At 36.4% G+C, this 9,032-nt stretch overlaps 1 long non-coding RNA gene across 2 annotated transcripts; it reads right to left on the bottom strand.

The window, feature by feature from the left end:
- Positions 1 to 4,722: 4,722 nt before the first annotated feature.
- On the bottom strand, positions 4,723 to 8,178 carry LOC113357984. Of its 2 annotated transcripts, none has more exons than XR_003364069.1 (5): positions 8,017 to 8,178; positions 7,817 to 7,911; positions 6,847 to 7,494; positions 5,570 to 6,053; positions 4,723 to 5,406 (listed from the first exon to the last, which is right to left on the bottom strand). It is a non-coding gene; the product is annotated as an uncharacterized LOC113357984 (long non-coding RNA). The 2 variants fall into 2 exon arrangements; XR_003364070.1 differs by having other exon boundaries at positions 8,021 to 8,178.
- Between the last annotated feature and the right edge of the window lie 854 nt (positions 8,179 to 9,032).

Below are 9,032 nucleotides of genomic sequence, written 5' to 3'. Positions count from 1 at the left end.
TAAGTTGTAGCCCATGTTGGTAGGCTTTATCAAAGGATCATAAGGTGTTCCGACTGAAACTCATATGTAAAAAGTCACAATGTGTCGAATCAATTTGTGTTTACATGAGTTGTGTTTAGCATAAACATATGTGTTTCGGGTTTTCAACTTTTGCTATTGACACACATTAGTTAAAACCGATTCAACCTTTCTCTGGTAAAGGTTTCTCTTGTTGTTATTCTTTTGTTCTTGCGAGAGGATGACAACATACTGGGGGAGAGTTCTAACTTGAACTTGCGCTTCATAATATATCTTTCTGTGGAGAAGAGGACGAGGAATCCGAGGTAACGAATTTGTTAGTTAATCGTTTTCCTGTTTAAGAAAAGCCTGCTTATATTGCATATATTTTGTTTTTGCTTAACAAAGTTTTGGTTCAATTGATATATATATTCCATTATATGTATATGGATGTGTGTGTGTGTGTGTGTGATTTAATTGTTTCCAGTTAAGAAAAACCGTGTCCATTTATTTGGCTTATTGTTTGATATCTTCTTTATTGTTTGGTATCAAGTGTTTTTGCTTAACGAAATTTCGGTGCAATTGCGGTGCTATAATGTTTATGTTTGTTTCAATTGCTTCCGGTTAACAAAATAACTGTGCAAGTCATTTTATTTTGGTTTGTATGTATTATTTATGACTTAAAAAAATATGAGATCATTTTTTTAGTCCATTTCGATTCCAGATAAGAGAAACTAAGTTAATTCTAATCTTACTTAGACTTATCAAATTGAAGGATTCGTTTATTCAAGTCTAATCGAATGCCTTGACAAGAAATACTAGTTAACTAACCTAGTACTTGTCTTTCCTAAAGTGAAAGGTCTAAGTTATTGTCTGAATAATTAGAACCTGATGAGATAAATAAAGTTAATTCTGATCAAATTTTGGTCTTATCGAAATAAGCGATTGTATGTTTACAATCGGTTTAACAAGGGAACTAAGTTTTTTATTCAATTTGTTAAACTATTAGGGAAAATTGCTTCTGGAAATTGTTTCGTTGATAACATATTAAAACTAAATTACTTGTAGTTTCGGTTTTAATATTGGTTATCTAAAGTGGTATGTGAAACCTTTGTGCTTAACTCTTATAGGTTGTACAAGTCTTTTAGATTTGTAAGATCCTTTCGGTTTGACCTTTATTTGCTCGACCCTTTTTCATTTTGTGCAAAAAGGGGGAGAAATATATGGTGTAAACAAGTGATTTGCAATCACTAAGGAAATGACAATTGTGCTCAAACGTTATATCTAACGAAAGAGTAAAGCATTGACTAAGGGGGAGAAACATATCATATAACTTTGTAGTTATCTTGACTACAAAAGGGGAATAACAAATATGTCCGGATTGAAAATATACCTATCTTACCTTTAGGGGGAGTATACGCTTTGTTATTCAGATGTCAACAACGACATTTATTAATTGAATATATGCAGGTTATTGTGCTGTTGAAACTTGGAATCAAGCTTATGTATAATGAATTCTTGTAATCTGTTTATCCATATGTATTAAGAGTTTTGTCACTAAATATTGACAAAGGGAAAGATTATTAGAGCATTGCTCGGTTGAACCCACCAAGCGTTGGTATGTCAAGTTTGGTTGTCATGTTTTAGTGAATCAAAACTCATCTAAGAGTCGCTTGATTATGTACTAGAGACAACTGCGTATAGGTTAGGCTAGCAAGTCTAGGAATATGAGACATACAAGTATTACTCGAAGAACCGAAAAATGTGAAGAAGTAACGATCTACAACGACGACATCATCCTTCCTCTTGAGGTTAGTAATATTGACTTGAACTGTTTCATTCCTAACGCATCTTTCAAGTCGTGCTATATCGAAAACATAACTGCGAAACTGTGAATGATTATATTACTCTAGTAGTGAGAATGATCATATGATCATAGGATTAAGGAATTAGACTAAGAAGTATAATGCTTATCTTTTGAACTTCGTAGATATGACATCGACATAATCGTACGAATACTATTGTGATTATGTGTATGGGTAAAGGTGAAGATTTCATCCTAGGAAACAATGTTTACATTAATAAATCACATAAACATTAACTCCGTATTACTTGATAGTGATCCTATAGAGTTTGCTTAAGTCCGAACCTATTATCAAGTAATCACACTTTGATTGTTGTATTATCTCGATCTCGTGTCCATAGAAGATGACACAAAGTGTGAATACCGATTTGTCGTATTGTCTCGACTTTGTCCATAGACAATCACTTTCGGTAAGAGGACCTATAGGTGGATATTTTAAAGATTGTGGTGTATTTGTGTACCCTCGTCTTTTCATGATGAAGCATTGTCCCATTTACCAATCATGCTGTTTGTGTGATCCAGTCTAATGAACTGTCCAAATTTATAATTTTTAACAGAACATGATGCGGCAAAAGTTTCACAAAGAAATGGAGATTTTGGCTGTGCAGGCTCAAACTGTTTTGGTTTGGGTTGCGAACATGAGTATTTGCTATGGGAAAACAGGGATCGAGCATAAGAGGTCTCAGGGTTGGTGAAGTGTTTGGGATGTTGTGTGTTAGGGATTATGGGTCGAGGTTTAGGTTTTGATAGAGAATAAGAGAAAGATAAGATGGATTCCATGGCTTCTGCAATATCAAACCAACCTTCAAAGCGTGGACCGGAGGGAATCTATAGGATCTAATCACTAACAGGATGAAGAAACTAGTGGTTTGGAGAATGGGGAAAAAAACGGTCATTATTCAATAGGTAGTGCGCATATTTTTGCCGAGCCAAATGATTGCCTCTTGCCGAATTGGAAACTATGTCATCTGCAATCCTTAGACGCGCAAAAAAAAATAAAAATAAAAATCTTCCAGTTAAATGCGTATACAACATACCACCATTTTATTAGAGCAAGTCTTATGGTGGAATCCAACTTATTCCAAGTGTGGAAAAACCATGGAATGTCAAGTCTAATGGCTTCCAAGTTGGGGTTTTCCACATAAAATCCAAGCAAGGTTCCACCGTTTCGTGGAAGGGTTCGTGGAATCCATCTGAACGCTAATAAGAATAGCGTTTAACGCTATTCTTAATAGCGCTAAGAAAACATTTTTTTTTGTCCGTAGATTTAGGATGAGTTGTTGAAATCTAACGGCTGAGAAAAACGCTATTTTTAATAGCGTTTTCACTATTCCACCACTACACTTACACTTCCATCCACGATTCCAAATGCTGAGGTGGCGTGGAAGATGGAACTCTTCCACCATAAAACTTGCTCTTAGTTGTTGCGTATGCCATGTACGTCCAGTTTTTCGTAACAGACATTTTTTCCTTTGGGGTGATAATTTAACGGGGTGGTTTTTCTTTTCTTTTCTTGACATGCTTATAGGGTCGTTGGGCCATTGCCGTGTTAGGGGTGAACAATGCCAATTGAATAGATAGCAAGATTAGCTTGGAAAAGAAGCGATAGAAGGGGGAAAAAATCCACAACGTAAATGTAATAGCTGTCTAGCTGGGAACGTTAAAAAAATGGGTATGGTAGTCCATCGCTTAACTACATGGTGAATGCAATTAGAAGGGGGTCACACCGCCTAAGAAAAAAATATTACCGTTGCAATACTTCTACTAATCCTATATATATCGAGACCTAGTCTCGATAATTCATTCATCCCCTTTTACTCTCTCTCTCTCTATATCTCATTCAGAGTTTCTTTCTGTCCAAAATTTCAAATTTTCATTACAAACAAAACCCTAGTTTTCAAGATTTCACACAGTTCTCAACAACAAAAGTTGTCACTGCAATGGCTTTGTGTACTCTATTGGATTGGTTGCTCAGAAAGATTGTTCGAAGGAATATTTGGTGCAGATTAAAATCAAAGAAGTTAATCATGTTTTAACTAGTGAATGTAGTTCTGAACCATCAGCCTTATCTAATTGGTTTCACAAGAAAGTACTGTTGGACGATGAAGTTGCATACAAGAAGGGTTTAGTGAAGAAGAACAAGCCCAAGGTTGGTGTTTCCATCTCAGCACACACGCACAAATTTGGTTTTGGTGTCGATAGAGAAACAAAAATATGTTCCATTCAGTTTCAATATGGGTGTGATTGTTTTGTTTTACACCTCTTAGCAAATAGAGGTAGTCCGAACCTTTTCCCTCCTTTTCTGATCGATCTTTTCAACAACCCTAGTATCTGCTTTGTCTATCTTAAATCTTCGGAATCAGATGAATTACTCACAAGTTTCAAGCAATACCAAGATACAAAGGTTAGAACTGAAAATTTTCAAGAAATCGAGAAGAAAACATCTCTCGAGATATTACAGGAATCAATCAAAACTATGGAGGCGGACATGGGAAAAGCTTCCAGCAAGTGGACCTGCCAAGATTTGCCAGACGGGTATGTTAAGATGCTGACTCTTAAATCTTGGGTCACCTGGATCTGTGCAAATTAATCCAGGTTTCCATGGTGAGAGTCAAATAATCTGGTATAGTCAAACGAATATCTTGGTAGGTTAATGTTCTTTACTGTGGGTTTGGGGTTTCTTCTTGTCTATGGAATGGGGTTTCATATGTAACATGTTCTCTTCTGTAATTTGAGTTTGGGGTTTCATGTTGTCTAAGTAATGGGGTTGGGGTTTCATGTTTAGCTTTTGTCAAATGAGACAATTAGCATGTGTCTTGGTAGTATTCTGTTTCTACCTGTAATTGAGACAGATTTGAATTCGAATATAAAAACTAAATTCTTCTGGATTTTTTCTACTAAGATATGTATACATTATCTTGTCTACTGTTGTGGTTGCTGAGTGATACAAGACCAAGAAAAAAGAAATACCCAAAAGGGGAATAAAGAGAACAAAAGTTTACTGTGTGCTAAAATTACAGTGCTTATTTTTTTTTGCAGAACAATAAAATCATATAGCCTGGTATGTCTTTATTTCATCCTCGAATCTTCTATGTTCTCTTCACAATGTCCTATCTCTAGTCAATATTGGGTTGCAAACAGCTTCTACTTCCTTGAGAATCTCTTCTCCCGGTTGCATTCTTCAAATACCAAGAGCCTTGATATCTTTAAATACAAGATGCACGCTCTACAGATCGTTACTATTTGTCGGTTATAAAAGCTTACCTGGAACCAGGTGCAGATATTTAGCTCTTGTCCACTTTCTTCCTAAAAGCTCCAATTATTGCGCATTTGATTGGTAATGGGTGGCCAGGACTCAAGCTGGGATCTGCATCTGTGGTGGAGTTGTTTTAGATTGCTTCTCCATCTCGTATAACATGTTTGATTTCTTTTCCAACCTTTTCTCCAGTTGGTTGGATTTCTTTTTGCAGATTGCATTCTTTGCTCTGTTGCAAGACTATGGAGTAGAGGACTGCTACAAATCTCTTAATGACCTCAGCAGCTACCTGTCAATAATGAACACAGATAGGGTGAACAAAGAATTCTGCAGATCTGATTGCAAATTAGCTTTTCTGGTAACCTATAAAAAGTCAGTTGCCACTCTTCACAAATAATACTGTGTGCTAAAATTACAGTGCTTTTTTTTTACAGAACAATAAAATCATTTACCAGGTGGTATGTCTTTATTTCATCCTCGAATCTTCTATGTTCTCTTCACAATGTCCTCTCTCTAGTCAAATATTGGGTTGCAAACAGCTTCTACTTCCTTGAGAATCTCTTCTCCCAATTGCGTTCTTCAAATACCAAGAGCCTTACAAGATGCACGGTCTACAGATCGTTACTATTTTTTAGTTATAAAAGCTTACCTGGAACCAGGTGCAGATATATAGCTTTCCCCTTATCCACTTTCTTCCTAAAAGCTTCAATTCTTGTGCATTTGATTAGTAATAGGTGGCCAGGACTCAAGCTGGGATCTGCATCTGTGGTGGAGTGGTTTTTAGATTGCTTCTCCATCTCGTATAACGTGTTTGATTCCTCTTCCAACCTTTTCTTTAGTTGGTCCGATTTCTTTTTACAGATTGCATTCTTTGCTCTGTTGCAAGATTATGGAGTGGAGGACTGATACAAAGCTCTTACTGCCCGCAGCAGCTACCTGTCAATAATATAAACACAGATACTGTGAATACTTCCATCACAAGCACAGTGAGATGCATGTGTTTGCCTAAAAACACAACTTCCATGGTACAAATAACAGCCTCGAAAAAAAATCGACAAAAAAGAATTCTGCAGATCTGATTGCAAATTAACTTTTCTGGTAATATGGATGTTGGATGTCAATCCATATTCTTAAGAGGCTGACATGATAATCAACAAAGATTAAAACTGAGCTTATAAGGTGGGAAGCAATATCAACACGTTCAGCAATAAGATAGCAACGGTTGGCCCTGTCCTCAGATATTCATTGAGACGGTTAACCTGCTCTGAGATAATGTTTTGAACCTGATGACATTCATACACATTGTTCTTCACATGTTAAAAGATATAGGTAGGGTACATGCCATTCACAATACATAAAGTGATATGCAATCTCAATTGTACATCACAATTTTGGGATTCCTCGACTATATACTCAAAAAAGTTAGCTACATGAGGCCATATCTAAGCATCTTCCAACTATCTTCCTTACGATCTACACTACAGCAAAAAAAAAAAAAAAATGCAACCAGATTGAAAAAATATCATCTCAAACGGAAGGTTACATATGATGAAACCGAAGGAAACTAAACCCTTGCATTTATAATAATGAAATGTATCATAACATACGAGCGACGTCAAAATGTTCAACTGAGCTTATAAGGTAGTAGACCTGGAGCTACCTAAAAATCAGAACGTAACACCAGACAAACATAAAAGCAGAAATGTAGTTAAGAGCAGTGTCCTGTTACCTAGAAGGTAGTTCGAGCAGCTGAGGGTGTAGCTCGTCTTTCCTGAGCTTCAAAATAGTCGGGCAAGTTTTACCAATTGAGAGTTACAGATAGCTCAGTTTGGATTCTAGACTCACAGTATTGAGTGTTTAAACAAAACAACATGTCACCTTGACCTTATTATCTTCCGCTGAGAAATAATCCTCTGCCTCTTTTAACCATCCGTTCAATTTCCTCTTGGTTCAAATGACCTTTCTCATCTGTGATAGTGACCTTCTCTGCCTTCTCACTTGCCATGTCACTAATCAAGTACCTTGGGTTTCATCACCACCCTGTCAGCTCAAGATACCTTCTTCTTTGTTATACAGCAGCACCATAAGACACGGGGCCTCATCTGGGTTGACGCCTGTGCTGGGATCTTTGTGGAGTTGTTGAACCTTGGGAATCCTAGTTCTTCGCAGGTCCCATGGTGCTTCTTGAATAAAATAAATCATTCTTCAGTTTCTTCGAGACAAGCACGAGTAAGTGGTACAGAGAGATCCAAGCACTCAATCTCAACATGCACTTGATGCTGGTTACTCATGGCTCTCTTAGCTTGTTCACACATCCTCCTTGGGTTCTCAAAATCCTTGTTGTGTTGTGCTTGCTGACTTATTACTACCCCTGCTTCTTTTTTATCAAATGAAAGCAACGCAAAGGTCATAGGTTTGTCATGAAACAGAATATGTTGTTTAAAATTCTTTTTGATCAGATAAGTGAAGTAATCTGTAACTCTGTGATCAAATGAAAGCAAATTAGGTTTGTCATGAAAAAGAATATGGTGTTTAAAATTCAACCACAACCATCTCTAAGTCTTTGATTCTAAATGACATAATATCAACGAGAGACGATCAAGTACCAGCGGAGACTAGTAATAAGCAACAAAAAAAAGTTGGTATAAGTAACTCAGACAATCAAATTAAACAACTAAAATGAAAAAGACAAGTCTTACTTGCTTTTGATAGGAGAAGTCATTATTATGGCATCATCATCTTGTATCAATTTGCTAAATTTCCCGTTCTAGAATGAGGGCGAGTTACAATTTATCTGTGAAAATGCCCAACAACGAATGAATAAGGAGCTGATGAAATTAGATTAGTGTCAAGTATCTCAGACTATAATTAAATTAAAGTTAATTACAGGTTTACTTACTTACTTCCTAGATCTCCAGTACCATAAAACTTAGATTCAATTCCTTAAACCCATTCGACTCAAAAACGCGTTGAACGGTGCCGCAAAAGGTTTCTTCTTCTTCCTCGAGCTCTCTCCCTTTTTCTTTCTCTCTTTTTTTTTTTCTTTCAGCCCGAAAATGGAAACTAGCGAGAATGGGAGATTTAGTAGACGCTTCCTTGAAATTATAGATAAGGATACAAGACGTGCCACGTGTAAAATGGTTTGGTAAGGGTTCGTAATTGTCATCATAGTTTTGTGGATGGTCAAGTCAAGGGAGTTAACGGTTGCTCCAGCCCAGCACTCGTAATTATTTCGTAGTTGTCGTTAAGCGGTGCGGCTACGATGTGATCGGACCACATACTTGAACCTCTTTAAATGATGACACGTCTGATAAAGTAGGAAAAAAATTGAAAAATTGTTTTATTACCTAACTGTTTATCCTTTTTTTTTTTTTTCCAACTTCCTACTTTTTCTTAAAAAGTGGAGCAGTTACGGGGATTTAGAGGGGGCAGATTTTTTAGTTAAATAGGTGTCAGAAAATAAAGAGGGGCCACGTACAAAATGTATGTGACCCGACCACAGCATAACTAAGGCGGTCATTAAGTTATGTCAGTCAATGAATCACTGAATATTCCATATACGTTTGATTCCGTTCCAAATACTAGGATATTGTCGGGAATTTCAGATATCCGATATGGATATATGCACCTACTTTAACGAGACGGATGTTCCCATCGGATAATCCAATATCTGTTAAAGAAGAATGCATACATAAAAATATGTTTAGTTGTTGACTTGGTAGTACTTGAAGACTTAGAAGTAAAAAGAGAACATTATCTATATATCCCTACTATGGAGGCCCTTGCAAAAATACCTTTATGAGCTTTACAAATACTCCTAAGCTTAATACATTACAAAAATACCCTCTTTTGTATAGTGTGTATACAAAATTACTAACCATTATTCAAAAAAAAAAAACACTACCTCTACTGCCC

This window comes from Papaver somniferum, chromosome 3 (assembly GCF_003573695.1).
Source record: "Papaver somniferum cultivar HN1 chromosome 3, ASM357369v1, whole genome shotgun sequence".
In the NCBI taxonomy this organism is placed as follows: Eukaryota; Viridiplantae; Streptophyta; class Magnoliopsida; order Ranunculales; family Papaveraceae; genus Papaver; species Papaver somniferum.
Note: the sequence above shows the minus strand (reverse complement) of the source record. Positions and strands in the feature narration are given on the sequence as shown.